Here is a 19570-nt window from a genome sequence, read left to right on the forward strand (position 1 = left end):
TTCATTTACCTCTGATAAAATTTATCAGCTGCACATTTCAGTTCGCTATCCTGAGGTTCAGGACTTATCAGGGAAGGCACTTGAAAATGTAATTAATTCAGCAAAGCATGCCCCCAAATAACATTTGACCTGAAATTGCAGCAGGAAATCTGTGTCCCCTGCGGTCACTTCACCGTGCCTGCCTTTATTGTGTTATTGTGTATAAGTTCAGACCTTCAAACATGAAAGGCATGGACAATGAATGTGACACTCCCACTACATAAAGCAGAAGGCAGACTAGTTTTCATAGCATGAGATCAAAATGGACAGTTCTTATTTCTTATCCATGCACATAATCATTTTTGCCCTCATAATCTTTATTAAAAATAACTTCCCCTCCCTCTTGCAGAAGCGTGATTTTATCTCTTCTCTAATGAAGTATTTACTGACGTGAGGACAGGCCAACCTGTCACTCACATGACATCACAGCAATAGCACAACCATTCAACCATCCATTCAATTCCCTATATGGACTAAATCAAGTCCAACCCTACATTTTTGCTTGTTTGAGAAGGCATATATACTGTATAGGGAAGAAAAGACTAATCGCAACTTTGGTTTCATGTCGATTTTCTGAAAGGGAGTTTCTGCCCTGTCCCAAATGGCACCCTAAACCCTCACGGTCTTCCTCAGAGTCCAGAGGAAGTGCGCATCGAGGGCGTATATCGACCTCAAAGGGGGTGCTCGCGAGCACCCTTCTGAGACCTAAAATGACAAATGGGTCTCGTGGACTTAACGGACACGTGCACGCAGCGGTCATTGTAAGTCCACAAGACCGAAAGTGCACATGAAGTGTGCCATTTGGGACAGGGCCATTAATTACTCACCCTCATGTTGTTTCAAACCTGTAAGACATTCATTCTAGCCTAGAAATCTAGACGCACCCTAGCGGCAGCAAATCTAATTTGCAGCCAGGGTAGTCTACACTGTTAAAAATAAAGGTTCTTTGGCAGTGTGTATGGTTCCATGAAGAACCGTTAATATCCAATGAACCCTTCCATTGCACAAAAGGTTCTTTATAGCGTAGAAAGGTTCTTTAAACTATAAAATGGTTAGAAAAAAATAGTTCTTTAAAGAACCTTTCACAAAACTGTTCTTCAAGGAACCAAAAATGGTTCTTCTATATATGGCATCGCCGTGAAAACACCTTTTTGGTTCTTCCTGGCACCTTTATTTTTAAGAGTGTAGCAACTCTCCGTTGTGTTGCCTTGGAAAAACCAAACTCTGGTCAGGCCAATCACATCGTGTATAGAGTCGGTGGGCGGGCTTAACATAATGACGGCAGAGTGCTACTCGTAAACAAATAAGCTGGCGAACAGCGGTCTTTCGAATCGGCCTGACTCTGGAAGACTTGGAGTTAAGCTTCTCTTTGAGAAAAGAACAAAGAACGGCACTGAAGTCATTCTTAAGAAAGGAAGATGTGTTCAGAGTTTTGCCGACCGGATACGGCGAAAGTTTAATCTATCAACTAGATCCGCTTCACCTTCTTCGTTACTCTGGTTGGTTGTAGCGCTATCCTATTGCGTGCAGAGGGACTTTGAAAGACAACTGTTTATCCCACCCCTCGGATTGAGCCCTGCCAATGGTGAGTTCCCAGACCCAACATCTTGATGTGGGTCTGGCTTGTCAGGCTACATTCGTTCATCTTCAGGACACAAATTAAATCTTTTAATGAAATCTAAGAGCTTTATGTCCCTCCTTTGACAGCTACACAACTACTAAACCCCAGAATTTTATAAAGACATCATAAAAGTAAATGCATTAGAGATTAATATTTGTTAATAAAGTGGTAAACTATGTTTTTTTTTTTGCGCAAACAAAGCACTTGCGTCGCTTCATAAAATTGAGGTGAAACCACTGGAGTCACAAATTACTTTAATGACCTTTCTGGGGATTGTAAGTGGTTGCGAAGCTGTCAATGGAGAGATAGAAAGCTCTCATATTTCATCAAAAAGATCTTCATTTGTGTTCTGAAGATGAGCGAAAGTCTTAGGGGTTTGGAACGACATGAGGGCGAGTAATTAATGACAGAATGTTCATTTTTGGGTAAACAAACATTTTAATCATGGGTTAAAAGTCCTAATCCAAAGCGGCTCTGACCTAAAATTGAGGTGCCAGAGATACCGTGTAAAACAGTGCAGTACTAGAATGTTATTGCTAATTGTTTGGCATCAACTAAACTATAAGATGCTGGCTTCATTAAATATGCTTTGTACTGGCACAGAAACTTTCACAGGCTGTTTTTAGTTAAAAATGTCAGAAGAGATGGCAATTACGTTAACTGGAGTGATGAAGAATATTAGTTATTAGATTACCTGTGTCATGCGGATGAGAGGCCCGAACGCATTGAGAGTTTTCTATTTTAGTTGAAAATGGTGTCGTGTGGTGGCCCCAAACGGAACGGAACATGACATTACAACAGAAATACAATCAATCAAAAACTTACTTTATAAGAAGAACAAGAACACACACTCAAATATCATTATAATGTAGTGAATATACCTGTAAATATAACATATAATATAATAGGTTGCTTTCAAAAAATTACAAGCATGGGCTTACTGGTCCATGCTCAGTTTTTGTTTAATCAATAATAGAAACCTCATAAATGCACAAATAAGCATATTAACTCAGTGTGAAATCTGACACCTGAATAATTTATCTTAATAATAATAATAATTACTCACCCAAGGTAAAGTAGGAACAGTTACAATATCAATGGAACAAAAATGGCAAGAGCTACTTACACTAAGTGCAAAAGAGAGTGTAAATAGTGATACATATTGTTTGCACCAAGTATAAACAGCAATACATAGTATATTGTGCAAATATAGATGCTCAAGTAATACAAATAGAAGCAATATGCTATTTGTACTTATTAATAATTAATTTGCCAACAAAATGTTGAAATTTGCACTCAATGTAAACAGACACCGTCAAATTACATTATTACCACAATTTCAATACTGAAGCTCAAGATGGTTAGGATTTGGCACTAATGATCTGGCCTTTCTTTTGTGTACCAAGGGGATCATCAGGAATCTTTTTAACACTGTTTTAGTCTTTCTCCACGTTAATTAAATATACTCATGTCTTAAAGGGATTGTCACGTGTGAGAAGGGATTAAGCTGAGTGAGAATCCAAGTGCAGTATAATCGATTTAATAACAAACGACATCAAAAGTAACTATAGTCTAAAAAAAAAAAGGTTCTATATTGCACCAAAAATGGTTCTTGGCTTGTAATCATTGGGGAACCTTTTTTAGTGCTATATAGCACCAATTTTGGTGCTTCAGTGGTTCTTCAGCGGTTCTTCAGAGGTTCTTCAGCGGTTCTTCAGAGGTTCTTCACCGGTTCTTTGACTAAGGTGCTATATAGCACCTCTGAAGAACCGCTGAAGAACCACTGAAGCACCAAAATTGGTGCTATATAGCACTAAAAAAGGTTCCCCTATGATTACGAGCCTTTTTTTTTAGAGTGTACAAGAACAAGGGTATCCAAAACCAGGCAGGAGGGTACACATACAGGAGCACACCGACCGACAAACAACAACTAAAGCACAGAGGTATAAATACACAAAGGGGAAACAAGGATAACACCTAATAGACAACACCTGGGGAAAACTAATCAACATGAAAAACTACAAAGGACTACAAAACATGACAAGACAGGAAATATCAAAAGAGTCCTCACAAGACAGGGAAACACAGGCTGGAATCATGACCGGGATAGTTCACCCAAAAAATGAAAATTACCCCATGATTTACTCACCCTCAAGTCATCCTAGGTGTATATGACTATCGGAGTTACCATTGCTCTTCCAAGCTTTATAATGGCAGTGAAAAGAGGATGAGATTTTGAAGCCCAAAGAAGTGCATCCATCCATCATAAAAGTAATCCATACGACTACAGGGGGTTATTAAAGGCCTTCTGAAGCAAAGTGATGTGTTTGTGTAAGAAAACTATCCATATTTATAATTCATAAACTAAAATATAGCTTCCATAGTTTAGTTTAGTTTAGTTTAGAAGTCTAAAACGAGAAATGTCGGAGGGAAGAGGAGCGTGAGTTTATTGCCCAACCCTATTTGTCTGAACTGCGAGAGGCGCCAAAGCTTGCGATACTCCTACATCAGACGGAAGCTAGTTATTTTAGTCTGTAAAGTTTAATTTAATTTAATTTAATTGTTTACTCAGTATTGATCATTAGGGATCAAATTCAAGTTCATATCATATAAATGTACAAGGCAAAGACACCAAAGAGAAGCATCCTACCCAAAATCAGCAACTTAATCATTTCCCAAAATATTAAGTTGAAACATTTTGAAAAGACCATCAAAGTTATAAATTATTGAATAAACACTACTGCATAAATATTCCCCAGAAAGGATTATGTTCCATGGTGCGTGAGAAACACAACAAGGCACACAAGAATATAATTAGATCATAACATATTCACTTTGATTCAAATTAAATATGTTTATATGGGGGAAACACGCTTGATTTCAATCCAAATTGGAAAAAGATGCACTGGCTGCTCAAATAATTTCTCACGCCAGAAAAAAAAAAATCTTTTGTGGAAGCTGTTTTCCCTGCAGAAATTACAGAACACACTCCTACTTGGTTCGGTTGTGAGCACTAAAAAAGAAAAAGTGCTATGATAGACCATCAGTGAAGTATTTCTGATGCAGAGTGAAGATAGCTTTTAAAATGAGGGGAAATGAACGCAGGGAACTCCTGTAGAGTTCAGCGTGTGTGTGGCTGATGGCTTTGTTACGGCACAGATTTCTTTTCCTGGGGTGAAATTAAAGGTCGAGTCGGAGGTTCATGGATCACTGTTTATTGTCGAAACCATATAATTTTTGTAAGGTTTAAAGAGTATCCTGCCTTCTTCAATGACAATTGTTTATTTGAAACACGCCACTTTATTCGCACGTGTTGCGTTGCAGAGCGAAAGGGATAGTTCACCGAAAAATGTACTGTTTGTCATCATTCACCCTTATGTCATTACAAACCCGTATGACTTTGCCTGCGTCCCAATTCGCCTACATATACTATGCCCTAAAAGTAGTCTATGTTGTGTTTTTTGTGAGCCTGGTTTCTCCCAAGGTTTATTGTTCTCCATAAGGTCACCTGATGGGGTTTTGGTTTCCTTGCCACTGTCGCCTTTGGCTTGGCGTGTTCAGTTGGGGACACTAAATGTTTCAACTAAATATCCAAATAAATCGAATTATTAAACTAAATTAACCATATAAACTAAATTACTGATCTAATGACTAATCTAATGCCCACATTGTCACTGTATGATTATTGAAATGAGCTGATGACATCACCGTTTTCTCCAGAACGAATAAAATTCTGTTGCATTATTTTCCTGTTAAACACTGTGAAGCTGCTTTGAAACAATCTGCTTTGTTAAAAGCGCTATATAAATAAAGTTGACTTGACTTTTTGTGAAGAAAAAGTAGTTGTGAGTGTGTAGCAGAAGAGTAGGCAAGCTTTGGGACATACTACTTCATCAAAACTGCATCTTTAACGGACCGCCTCTGTCACTTTATGTGCATCCTGCCACCGTTTGTCCTGACCTTTGACAACCAGTTTGGTTTTAAACACGGCACAGATATGTGTATTTTTGCTTTAAAGGAGATTTTAGATTTGTATAATAGGCACAATTCCACAATTTGTATGTGTTTTATTGATGCCTCTAAAGCCTTTGATCGTGTAAATCATAAAAAATTACCCGAATTTCGAGTGAGAATTCTGGCATTTTATTATGCTCATCAGTCAATGTATGTAAAATGAGGTAACTTTTTGTCTGCTCCATTCAATGTATGTAATGGAGTTAGACAGGGAAGGATTTTGTCTCCCTTTCTTTGTAATGTTTATAAGGATGATTTATCGAAGCAGCTAAACGGCTGTGGAACAGGTTGTATGGTTGGTAATACGATTATAAACCAGTTGATGTATGCGGATGGTTTGGTCATTTTTAGTTCATACAATGCTGGTCTTCAACAGTTACTGAAGGTCTGCTCTCAATATGGCACAGACTTTGACATTAAATATAATGCAAAGAAGAGTGATATTATGATTGTCAGGAGTAGGGAGGACAGGAAACATTTCTGTAATTTGTGATGTCAGTGTGTGATGAGGCTAAATACTTAGGACTTTACATAACTGATGACCTGTCTGATGATAGGGACATTTTTAGACTGTCGTATGATGTATGCACAAGCTAATAGGTTGATCCGCAAATTTAGTACGTGCTCAGGATCTGTGAAGACTACTCTTTTTAGAGCATTTTGTACCCCTATGTACACTCACCTAAAGGATTATTAGGAACACCACACTAATGCTGTGTTTGACCCCCTTTCGCCTTCAGAACTGCCTTAATTCTACGTGGCATTGATTCAACAAGGTGCTGAAAGCATTCTTTAGAAATGTTGGCCCACATTGATAGGATAGCATCTTGCAGTTGATGGAGATTTGTGGGATGCACATCCAGGGCACGAAGCTCCTGTTCCACCACATCCCAAAGATGCTCTATTGGGTTGAGATCTGGTGACTGTGGGGGCCATTTTAGTACAGTGATTTCATTGTCATGTTCAAGAAACCAATTTGAAATGATTCGAGCTTTGTGACATGGTGCATTATCTTGCTGGAAGTAGCCATCAGAGGATGGGTACATGGTGGTCATAAAGGGATGGACATGGTCAGAAACAATGCTCAGGTAGGCCGTGGCATTTAAACAATGCCCAATTGGCACTAAGGGGCCTAAAGTGTGCCAAGAAAACATCCCCCACACCATTACACCACCACCACCCACCTGCACAGTGGTAACAAGGCATGATGGATCCATGTTCTCATTCTGTTTATGCCAAATTCTGACTCTACCATCTGAATGTCAGAACATAAATCGAGACTCATCAGACCAGGCAACATTTTTCCAGTCTTCAACTGTCCAATTTTGGTGAGCTCGTGCAAATTGTAGCCTCTTTTTCCTATTTGTAGTGGAGATGAGTGGTACCCGGTTGGGTCTTCTGCTGTTGTAGCCCATCCGCCTCAAGGTTGTGCGTGTTGTGGCTTCACAAATGCTTTGCTGCATTAATCGGTTGTAACGAGTGGTTATTTCAGTCAAAGTTGCTCTTCTGTCAGCTTGAATCAGTCGGCCCATTCTCCTCTGACCTCTAGCATCAACAAGGCATTTTCGCCCACAGGACTGCCGCATACTGGTTGTTTTTCCCTTTTTACACCATTCTTTGTAGAAATGGTTGTGCGTGAAAATCCCAGTAACTGAGCAGATTGTGAAATACTCAGACCGGCCCGTCTGGCACCAACAACCATGCCACGCTCAAAATTGCTTAAATCACCTTTCTTTCCCATTCTGACATTCAGTTTGGAGTTCAGGAGATTGTCTTGACCAGGACCACACCCCTAAATATATTGAAGCAACTGCCATGTGATTGGTTGATTAGATAATTGCATTAATGAGAAATTGAACAGGTGTTCCTAATAATCCTTTAGGTGAGTGTATACTGCCCATTTGTGGAGCCGTTTCAGAAAGAGCAGCATGCATAAACTCAATGTAGCATATAATGATGGAATGAGGCTGCTGCTTAAGGTGCCACGTTGGAGCAGTGCGAGTCAGATGTTTGTCAGTGTTGGTGTGCCCACTTGGTCTGCAGTGTTGCGCAATATCATGTACAGATGTATGTGTAGGGTAGGCTAACTGATTCTGCAAATAGTATAATTTTAACGCTGACGAACCCAACACTAAGTTCAGTCAGATTCTTCTCCAGTATGTGGAACCACTGGCGTTTTAGTTTATATGCAAATATGTGATATTGTGTATTCTTTTTCTTTTTCTTTTTGTATTGTTTGTATTGAGATGTTTTATGTTTGTGTTTTTGGACTGTGTGTCCTGAATAAAAGCTTTGGTTGATTGATTGATTGATTGATTGATTGATTGATTGATTGATTGATTGATTGATTGATTGATTGATTGATAAACTGTCTTGTCAATCATCTTGTCACAGTTAAAATCCTCCACATTCAATTTAATTTAATACCATATTGCAAAGAACTGTTATAGCACGTTGAAATGCCACTCGTGGGTCTATTATGTGGAGAACTCTCCTCGTGTGTTTGCATAATGATGCATTTAGAGGTTAATGACCAAACGTATGGTCATAAAAGTTCACAATGCTGTTGCAGATGAAATATAATGTGGATAACTTTGGATAAATATCTTTTTGTCTGGTTAGATGATTATTAATCACTCAAACCCCTTTATCTAAACCGCTCTACTTAACCGTTGGTCTCGCACATATGCCATTTTTGTAGTTTTTTTTAACACGTTTTATTTGTGTTTGTAGTTTAAATTGAATAGAGTGTGCATGGTGCACTTCATATTCTAACCGGAAAAAGTACACCAACCAGGTATCTTTGGAACACTCATTTTCAACATTTGGGACACACTAATTATAATTTTCGAATACTATTTAGGACGGACAGTATGTGAATTGAGAGGCAGCAAGAGTCTTTTCCATATAATAAAACACAGTTACCAGGGTACTTATGACTAATTAAGTTTTATGAAGTCACACCACAATTTTCTTTCGAGGAACAGGCCAAAATTGTATTTCATATTCATTGTCCCTCCATCAAAGCTCTCAAATTTTATATATATTCACGTTATATGCACACTTTATGCGCAAATTAGATTTTATTGTGCCTATTATATTAACAAAAGTACTGTTCAAAACATTTCCATTTGAGTTACACAAAATAAAGAGGATAAGTAAATGAAGTCTTTCCTCTCAAATAATATTTTGGATAAAATATCATTTGAGGAAAGACATCATCCTTGGCATTGAGAAATCAATAAAAATACTAGGCCCAAGGCCTTGATTAATATTTACCAATGGTCTATGAAACGTGTCAGTTTTGCAGTGCTTGCTTAACTTTCAATAATATATAGCATTGACTAATCATTTTAAGTCTTTGTATAACACTGTTATTAACTTTGTGACCTGGAAACTCCTCTCTTCAGCTTGTGAAAACAATATATGTCTTCATCTGCTGTGACTGAATGAAAATATTGCCTATTCATAACCGCTCACATTGTTGTACATTCATAGTGTGGATAATGAACGTGAACTTCTGCTCTTGTCCAAGTTTTAATGCAGTAGTAAAATTATCTGTTCCTTTTCACTAGGTGATAAAGTTCTCGACAATGCCATCTGATCTTGTTACAGGTGTGGGAGTTTTTTTGGCACCCACAGTCTGCTCAATTTTCACTGGGCTGCTTTTGAGCGATGAATTTCCTGACCCATGCGGCACGGTGTAGTGGTTCCACTGCATTCGTCAGCATCAGGTTTATTAAAGCCGGGCTCCTTCTTACTCAAGGGACACGCTTTGAGCCACATTTGATCACTGAAACACAACACTGAGCTTTGATAGCATCTCAGGGTGCTTTGGTTTACTAGTTTCTGTACTTTTACAGTGATTTTTATTGCTCTAGTTCTACACTCTACTACAATTAAATGCAAGGCTGTAACCATGCCTTGAACATTGGCCCAGACCAAGACATTTAAGAAAAAATCATATGCCTAAAATGCTGAAAAAGGCTCAGTTAACGGTTCTTGTCTCTTCACATTATTTATGAATTACAATACATGATTTTAATAACAAGAATATTAAATATTGGGGTGGAGAATTTGACCATAGCAGAATATTTAGGGAGACGTGCCCCCCAAACTTTGATACACATAGTAGCCACATACGTCTACTACAAATAAAACTCACTTGGACATGTACTACACAATCACAGATTATGTTAATGTCAAATACAGAGTTCCGTTGTTACAACCTACCCCACTACTCGGGTGAGTTGTAACACAGACCAGGGATAGATGTAACAATGAGAGGTAATTTGCTGATGAGATCCACAATATCCAATTTATGCAAAAACGTAATTGAAGAACAAAGAATAATTTGTGCATGAAAGACGTAAACAATTTAAACACAAAAAAAACCAATTGTATTTCTTTTAGACTTTAAATTTAGTTTCCTTGAGTGTTTGTGTGGGTGTTAATTTGTGTACTGTATTCCTATCACATTTAGTCACTCTGTTGCCATCCACCTATTTTTATGGGAATTTTGGGATGTTACATTAGAAAAGCTGGTTGGAAAAGCCAAATTGCATGCATGTGCATCAATTCTAAACGTGTTGTTCATCTGTTAGGACGGCATGTGCATAAACTACGATGGAAACACATTTACAACATAAATCCATCGATGCCCAACAAAAAACGTATTTAACTTTGCCTCAACAGAGGATGTGATTGATAATAACTTGACTCATTGGAATCATTATAAGTTAGTTGTAATATTTTTTGTTACAACTATCCCCACCGCAAGCAGCCATAGCTAGCTATGTGGGATTAAACTATGTAATTATGTAAGTCAAATTATTGTATCTACAATGATTTAAAAAAGAAAAAAATATTTCCTGAAAATACGTTTCTTTGTATTTGATCATAAAATCTACAAAGTTGCTCACAGACACAATGCCACTTCTCATGTGAGCTTAAAAAGGTGATGGACATGTATGATATTACCAACCACAGCTCTTTTCTGACTTGTCAGTAGCTGCGCAAATTTTAATTGAAAATATGGCTAATGGAAATGCGTCAATTTCGCAAAAACTCCCATATATCGCAAAAAAAGTTTTTATGCTCGTATGAGTTGGTTTTTCAGGCAAGCTTGTTGGCAAGTGCTATTTGCACTAGCTCCGCCTAACAAGATTAAAAAAAGACATGCATATTTCAATGTCTTCAGTGGTGTAGTTGGTAAAGTGTAAGGTTAAATAACCTAGGTTTTGACGCGATCGACCCGGGTACGAAATTGCCTTTTGCCGAGCTCGCTCTTCTCCTTTTCCCATCACATATCACATCAGAAAGGCATTTACTTTCCTAAAAGTGGAAATGAAGGGCCTAATTAATGGTTAATGGAAACGGCGTCATTTCGCAATCGTTTTTTATCGACATTTAGAAAATCTCACAAGTTTTGCGCAAATCTGTAATGGAAACACGTGTTACAACTGACAGTCTCTCAAACATCAAAATGATTATATATTTCTATACTACTATGTGCAATATTGCCACTATTGTGTAGATTACAAGTTATTACCAAATTTAAATTACTAAGACTAGTTTATTTTCTCCGTGTAGCCTAATAATTTTCCAGTGCAAACAATTTTCTGTCACTACTGTCTCGTAACCACACAAACAATCAGCATTTAGCAACGCAAATAAGGGCGTGGCAAAACCGTTTCTGTTTCGCACTCTCTCACACTTACTGTTTGTGAACAGTGTGTGGAAAATAAGAACACAAACCTTGTATTTTCTATACATTACAGTATCTTTTATACATTTTCTTGTGGAATCTTGTCATATCCGATTCTAAACTTCCCTTAATAACTCTCTCTCAAAAAAGCATGCTCTTTCATGTTTGATGTTTCACTGCGGGCGGGGATACACTCTTAAAAATAAAGGTTCTTTGGCAGGGTGTATGGTTCCATGAAGAACCTTTAATATCCAAAAAACCTTTCCATTGCTTTGTTCTTTAGACTATAAAATGGTTAGAAAAAAACGGTTCTTCAAAGAACCTTTCACAAAACGGTTCTTCAGGGTACCAAAAATGGTTCTCCTATGGCATCACTGTGAAAACCCCTTTTTGGTTCTTCCTGGCACCTTTATTTTTAAGGGTGTACCTGTAAAAATCTTGTACATTCTAAACATTTTTTGTACAGTTAAGTTCATAAATGGTGTGCGTGGTGAAACAGTATTTCATCATGTCAGCCACATGGTGCGTAAAATGCGTTATGACAGTCGATCACATTATCTTGGTTTACTTTAGAGTCTTTAGAGACAGTATATGTCTGTTCCCTCATCTTAAATTGATGTATTAATATTAATTTCACTGATAATCAGCCATGTGTTTGATTCAAATAATAGTGGGCTGCTTGTGGAGACAAATGAGCAGCTTAAACATGAATGAATGGCTTAAAAGGCGAGAATGATGATTCATCTTTCCTCTGTTCTTCAGAATAACATCTCGCTTAAGTTTCATATTCTCTCGTTAGATAAATCAATTGTATTTAAGTAATGTGATAAAAGAGAACTGGCTGCCTTTACCCGCACACTGTGTGAGTAGATTATAACAATGAATGGGATGAGGACATGTCTGCCTTTTGTGAGACTAAAATCACATTACCAGTGATCTCCATCTGGTCTAATGTATAGGCCTACTAAATACCATGTGGATGTATAAGAGGCAGTCTTTGATGGGAATTATCTCTACTAATAACCTCTAATTTCATAATTGTGATGGTATCTGTTTAAGGGGTCTTCATAAAGTACATTCTTAATATAATGCAATTGTCAATATGCATTGGATTGGTGTCAATTTAATAATAATAAAAAATAACTGTTTTATATTTTAATGCATTTTAAAATGTATTATATTTCTGATGGGAAAAATATTCAGCATCATTACTCTTCAGTATCACATGATCCTTCAGAAATCACACTAATATGCTGATTTGCAGCTTAAGAAACATTATTATTAATGTAAAAAAGTTGTACTGCTTAATATTCTTTGTGGAAACCATTACACATTTAGTTTTAAAATTCTTTGATGAATAGAAAGTTTAAAAGAACAGTATTTATTTGATCTAGAAAGGTCTTCCCTGTCACATGTAATCAATTCAATTCCACCAAAATTTTGAACAATATATGTACATACACAGTACAGTATATGTATGTATATTGTAAAATAACAGTAATCTACTGGCAGCTGTGGTTGCCAGCAATGTACATTTATGCATTTGGCAGACGCTTTTATCCAAAGCGACTTACAGTGCCCTTATTACAGGGACAATCACCCTGGAGCAACATGGAGTAAAGTGCCTTGCTCAAGGACACACTGGTAGTGACCGCTGGGCAGCAACGAACCAGCAACCTTCTGCGTATCAGTTCCATGGTTTAACCCACCGGACCACCATCTCACATGTACTGTTGTACAGCCCTCTACAGTTTATTTACAGCTCTCCTTTTTTTACAATATGTTACCGTAATATAACCATGAACGGTAACTCTTTTCATTTGAAAACCGGATTGCTTTAAACAGTTATCATTTTAAAACTAGCATTATACAGTGTTTGTACTGTAAACTTATTTCATTTGAGTCCACTGAATAGAACATTTCTTAAAATAATCTTCAAATGCGTAATGTGTAGTTGTGAAATAATTAAAAACATGACTTTAACTTTAATTTTTGCAGTTCATCGTTAGCAATAGCACACATGTATGTGATAAATTACTCAACAAACAGCTCATAACTGCATCAGCAAACACAGTCACTGACTTTAAATAAAGCATCAGGCAGCATTTCATCAGTGTATCTCTGCTCATCCTGGACTGAGGCACAGGCTCTACTCTTCAGCACAATGGTGACCCACAAAACTAATTAATTAAGCTAAAAGATCTGTTCTATATCTTGTGCAACAACACATAAAAACAGTTCGTTTTAATATTTACTCTCCTTATCAGTTACTGACTCCGCACAACTTTTTTCTATTAACTTTCACTAATATTTCAGTGAAAATATCTTGCTTCATCTGGTAAATTTGACTGTTACGTTTTACAGTATATTACAGTTTTTTCCTTGATTTTACGTAATCTACTGGCAGCTCTGGTTGGCAGTAAATTGCTGTTTTTTACAGTACTTTTCCATAAATTAATTTACAGTTGCTTACCATTAATTTACGTTTAACTCTGTTTTAAAAAAAAAAATCTAATCCCTTTAAACCTTTTAACCCCACAGCAAAATATTCAGTTTTAAATGAACACTTATATGTGTCCACACTTTTGAGTATTAGAGCAATTGATGCATTGTTGAAGTTAATGAGATAATTAAGAGATTAATTAAGTGATAATTAAAGGGGTCAAAATGTTGATTATACGGAAATGTGTGTTGGCAGTGCCTGTACACAACCATCCTATAATGATAAAAATACATCCAGTGTTTTTTTTGTAATCTCCTTATATATTTTCCCCTGTCTCAAATCGAGCCGTCTGATCGTGTGACGTTACACGGTGTAAGCCCCTCCTAAGATTGTTGATTGACAGCAGCGTTTCAACACAGACCCGCCCTGAGCGAGCTGCAATCAGTCCGCCATTGTTGATACGCTGCAGCAGAATGACGTCTAAGCGATTGTGGTGTTGTGTTGTTGGGTGTAATAACGAACACAGCAGTCATTTTGATGTTCCTAAATCCGAACCGCTGAAGACCCAGTTGCTGCTGAGTTTTGTTTTAGAAGGGAATATTCTCCCCGATCAACGTCAATGTTTGCGCGAATCATTTCTCAGCAGACTGCTTTATAAACGAGCGTCAGTATAAAGCAGGTTTTGCTAATAAGCTGCTCTTGAAAAAAAGATTGTGTTCCTGCTGCACCTTCAGAAGATGTGAGTGTAACGTTTTATTAACCTTTATATTAATCTTTGCAAATCGCTTGCACGCTTCACGATGAATGAGGCTAAAGTTTACAGGGTAAGTTACATTACGGCATGCTTTCTGTGTATGACGCTCTCAATATAATTCATAATCCCACGTTTATAATGAACAACGCGTTATGTTTGTTATTACAAACTGTGTACTCGGGTGATAAAGTTAACGTGGTAACACTACACTAAGCTTACTTTTGTACATGGTTTATAACGGTGTCTGTTACTGATAAAGAAGTAATGTAAAAAAAAAATCTTATAACATCAATCTGTCAATGAACTAACACATCAGTAAACACATAGCAACTACACTACTCTGCCAGTACAAAGATAGATCAAAGTGACATGACGTTAACCAACCATTCCGAAACGTCCTGTTCGAACTTCGATGGGTTCGTCATCTGTTCCTGGTCCGATTCCGGTTCAAAATGATAAGGTTGCTCAGATGTGTCCTCAGAGACTCCCGTTGCCATTATTTCTCGAAAATATACCCTCAAATGTTGTCAAGGCAACACTCCACGTGTGTTGTGTCGGGTCGAACCGAACGCCCCACAGAGCAGAGGGGGCGGGGTGAGCAAAGCTCATTATCATTTAAAGTCACATACACTGAAATGACTTGCTGAAAACTGAGCTGGTTTTGACCAGGTAAATTGAGTGTTTTCTTACAATACTAATGAGAATTTTTAATTAAAGTATATTACAAACTTTTCATTTAGACACTAAAGAATCATATTAACTTGTACAAAAATGTCATTCTATGACCCCTTTAAGAATTAGTGATGAGCACCTGCTGTTAACAAGCAGAACCACTGAAGGAAAGAAAAACACAAGAACTACAACTTACTTCAGCCACAGCTTTAGATGAAATCAACTGAAGATAAAAGAAGACATTACATCTCTGAAATCTCAGCAGAGGAGAATTAAACAACTCCACAAACAGCATTACCAGGTTCACGCATTACTAACCAGATTGACTTTATTTCTGTCAGATGTCTACAGAAGCTCTTATTGAGAATTAACAGATCTTTAGGTGTTGATGTTTAATTGAAAATGTTTCTTCACCATTATGGTGATTAGTGTTTGCTTCAGTTGGGCTCTTGACCATTGACGTTGTAACAATAGTTTTAAATGCATTTGTTATAGCAGGCAAAGCCGAAAGAAAAACAAAATAGATGATGTTGACTATTAATGGTCTGATTCACAGAGCTTCTTCAGAGTCTAATCTATAATGACATAGATGATGTTTTATATTTTTTTATGGTATCCCAATAATTTTACAGCATGGGATCCATCAGTGTTGCAACAACCAGATCATTTGAAGGGCATGAAAACAGCTTGTGGTCAAATGATTTTGAACACCTGTATCATTCAGACTCACATAGACATCAAAAATCGGCATATGAATCTCAACAATGGTGAAAATCAAAAGCTTTATCCTACAATGCATGCTGGGTACCGGCATTGTAGAAAAATCATCCATGACTACCAGCATGCATTGCGGCATGAATAAATTATGCTGCTGAATAGCCTTTATTTAGCCTTTATATAGCCTTTATTTGTTTAATTCTTTCTATTTAGCTTTATTTTTGGTGTTGTTTTTGTGTTGACTTTTAGTAGTGTTTTGTGATGTTCAGAGTTGATCACTCACTTATTTTCACTCACTCTGTCAAGTGGTCTATATCAGTAAACTAGTGTAGGTAGCGAATGAGGGTATAGGGTGTGATTTGGAGTCTGAGTGTCGACTTCGAGTGCTGTTAATTCACAGTATATTGCTGTTAGCTATTTTCTCGAAAATGGCAAATATTACCCAGAATGCATTGTTTACTATGGTATATTACTGTTTAATGGAAAACAGCATGTTACTGTCAAAATGTGGCCGTTTTTTTAATAGCATTTTTTTACAGTGTATTTATATGCAGTACCTTTTCAAACCCCTTTTTTATTCTTTATTTTAGTTTTTTTACATTTTCTTATGTTGCTGCCTTATGTTGAACTACTTTAAATTGTTTTTTTTTACATCAATCTACACTCCATACGACAAAGCAAAACAGATTTGTGACAACTTAGAAAATGTATTAAAAAGGAAAAACTGAAATAAGTATATTGCATAAGTATTCAAACCCTTAACTCAGTACTTGGTTAAAGCACCTTTACAGCCTTACACCTTTAAAGTCGTTTTGGGTATTTTCAGGCTTTGCACATCTGCATTTGGCAATTTTCTGCCATGATTCGCCTCAGAACCAGCTCTGTCAGGTTGGATGGGGACCGTCAGTGGACAGACATTTTTAGGTTTCTCCAGAGATGTTCGATTGTGTTTAAGCTCAGGCTCTGCTGGGTAACTCAAGGAAATTAACAGAGTCATCTATAAGCTCTTGCATTGTTTTATAGCTGTGTGCTTAAGGTTTGTAAGGTTATGAATGTTCTGCAACAGGTTTTCATTAAAGCTATCTCTATATTTTGCGGCGTTGAGCTTTCCCTCTACTCTGACCCCAGTCCCTGCCGCTGAAAAACACTCCCACAGCATGATGCTGATACCACCACTCTTTACTGCTGGGATGGTAATGTGCAGGTGATGAGCAGTGCCTGGTTTCCTCCATACATGATGCTTGGAACTGAGATTCATCAGACCAGAGAATCTTGTTTCTCACAGAGTCAGACATTAAGGAGCTTTTTTACAAATTCCAAGTGGGTTTTCATGTGTCTACACTGAAGAGAGGTTTGAGTCTGGCCATAGTGATGTTTTTCCTTCTGCAAGTTTTTCCCATCTCCATATATGATCATGAAGCTCAACCGGAGTGACCATCAGCTTCTTGGTCATCATTCTAACCAAGGCCCCTCTACATCGATTGCTCAGTTTGGCCAGGAGGCCAGCTCTAGGAAGAGTCCTAGTTGTTCCAAACTTCAATCATTAAGGATTATGAAGGCTGCATGCTTCTGTCAACCTTCAATGCAGCAAATTTTTCCCCAGATCTGTGTCTCAACACAATCCTGTCTCTGAGCTATAAAAGCAGTTCACAAGTTAGTTACAAATAATCAGATCGAATGTATGCATATTTGGCATGCTGTCCGAGGAGGGGCTTCCAGCTCAGAATTTTGGCCCGCACCCAGAGTACTCCGCCCGTATCGTTAACCAAACAAGGTTGAGGAGACAGTGTGGTGGTGGGAAGCAGGAAACTGACGAAGAACATAGGTGAGTCGGCTATGTATATATATACAGTATATAATATATATGTAACCCCTCCTGTTCGAACCTGCCCACTCCAAGCGGGATTCGAACCCGGGGTCCGCCGGCATGAGAGTCAGACGATCTAACAAGGAGGCTAAAGGCTGCAACCTCTAGCGTCAGTCACTAGAGCGTCTCTTGAGATTAGAGGAGTGAGGTTTACTCGCACAGCGACTACAAGCTGGCCTCCATTACACTCACTCCCCTAAACCTCACTCCCATCCGGGTCACAGCACCAAACTGTAGTGGGTTTCCTTCTCCGTTGTGTTTTATTTTTTTACGGGTAATAATAAAAGAGAGCCCACACGATGATGCAATTGAAAAGGTCTTTCTTTTAGTCACTTTGGAATCATGGTTTCTGTGTCAACACAAAACAGACACCATCAGATACAATCCATCGACATCTCCATAACATCCAGCAAAAGAGCTTTCCCCTCACACTTGCGCATGACGTCACTTATGCATAGTGCTTTCTTAACTTTTTACAGTTTTACAAATAAATAAAAAACAGAAAAACAAAAACACAGAAATGCAGATATAAAAATATAAAGAAATGAAAATACTTTGTAAATTATAAGTAAATGCATATTATTATATATATTAGCCAGCAGCCATATCACCCTGTAGCCCAAGACTGGTTTCCCACTGAAGCTAAGCAGGGCTGAGCCTGGTTAGTACTGGGAAAACTAGGTAGCTGCTGGTAGAGGTGTTAGTGAGGCCAGCAGGGGGTGCTCACCCTGTGGTCTGTGTGGGTCCTAACGCCCCAGTATAGTGATGGGGAAACTATACTGTAACAAGCACTGTCCTTCGGATGAGACGTTAAAACGAGGTCCTGACTCTCTGTGGTCATTAAAAATCCCAGGATGTCCTTCGATAAAGAGTAGGGGTGTAACCCCGGCATCCTGGCCAAAATTTGCCCACTGGCCCCTGTCCATCATGGCCTCCTAATCATCCCCATATATATATACGATTGGTATCATCCCTCAGTCTCCTCTCCACCAATCAGCTGGTGTGTGGTGGGCGTACTGGCGCAATATGGCTGCCGTCGCATCATCCAGGTGGATGCTGCACATTGGTGGTGGTTGAGGAGATTCCCCTCTTCTATGTAAAAGCGATTTGAGTGAGTGCCTAGAAAAAGCGCTATATAAATGTAATAAATTATTATATTATTATTATTATTATTATTATATAATGCTTATGATCACATGACTATAAATCGTAATTTTCTTCCAATACAAATTTAAAAATACAAGATCCCAAAATTAATAATTTCAAAATAAAAGATCACAAAATTAATACAGTTAATTATTTCAATAATCTAGTGTAACAACATACACTCGTTACATCTATATATATATATATATATATATATATATATATATATATATATATATATATATATATATATATATATATATATATATATATATATATATATATATATATATATATATATATATATATATATATATATATATATATATGCCTCATCTCGAACTGATTGGTTAGGAAATTTGAACATGTTCCTCCCGAACTTTGTTTTACAAAACATCATTTTTTTTAACCTCATGGCTTGGTATGCATTCAATTGAATTTGCACAGGTTAACTCCACTCAAATTGTAGTAACATCTACAAGTTAAAATGTAATGCTCCTGAGCTAAGTGTCAAGTGTCCCAAAAAAGGGAATACCTGTGCAATGTAATTATTATTATTTATTTTTTTTGTATGCATTTGCAAAGTTGTA

Source organism: Gobio gobio, assembly GCF_949357685.1.
Source record: "Gobio gobio genome assembly, chromosome: 1".
Taxonomy (NCBI): Eukaryota; Metazoa; Chordata; class Actinopteri; order Cypriniformes; family Gobionidae; genus Gobio; species Gobio gobio.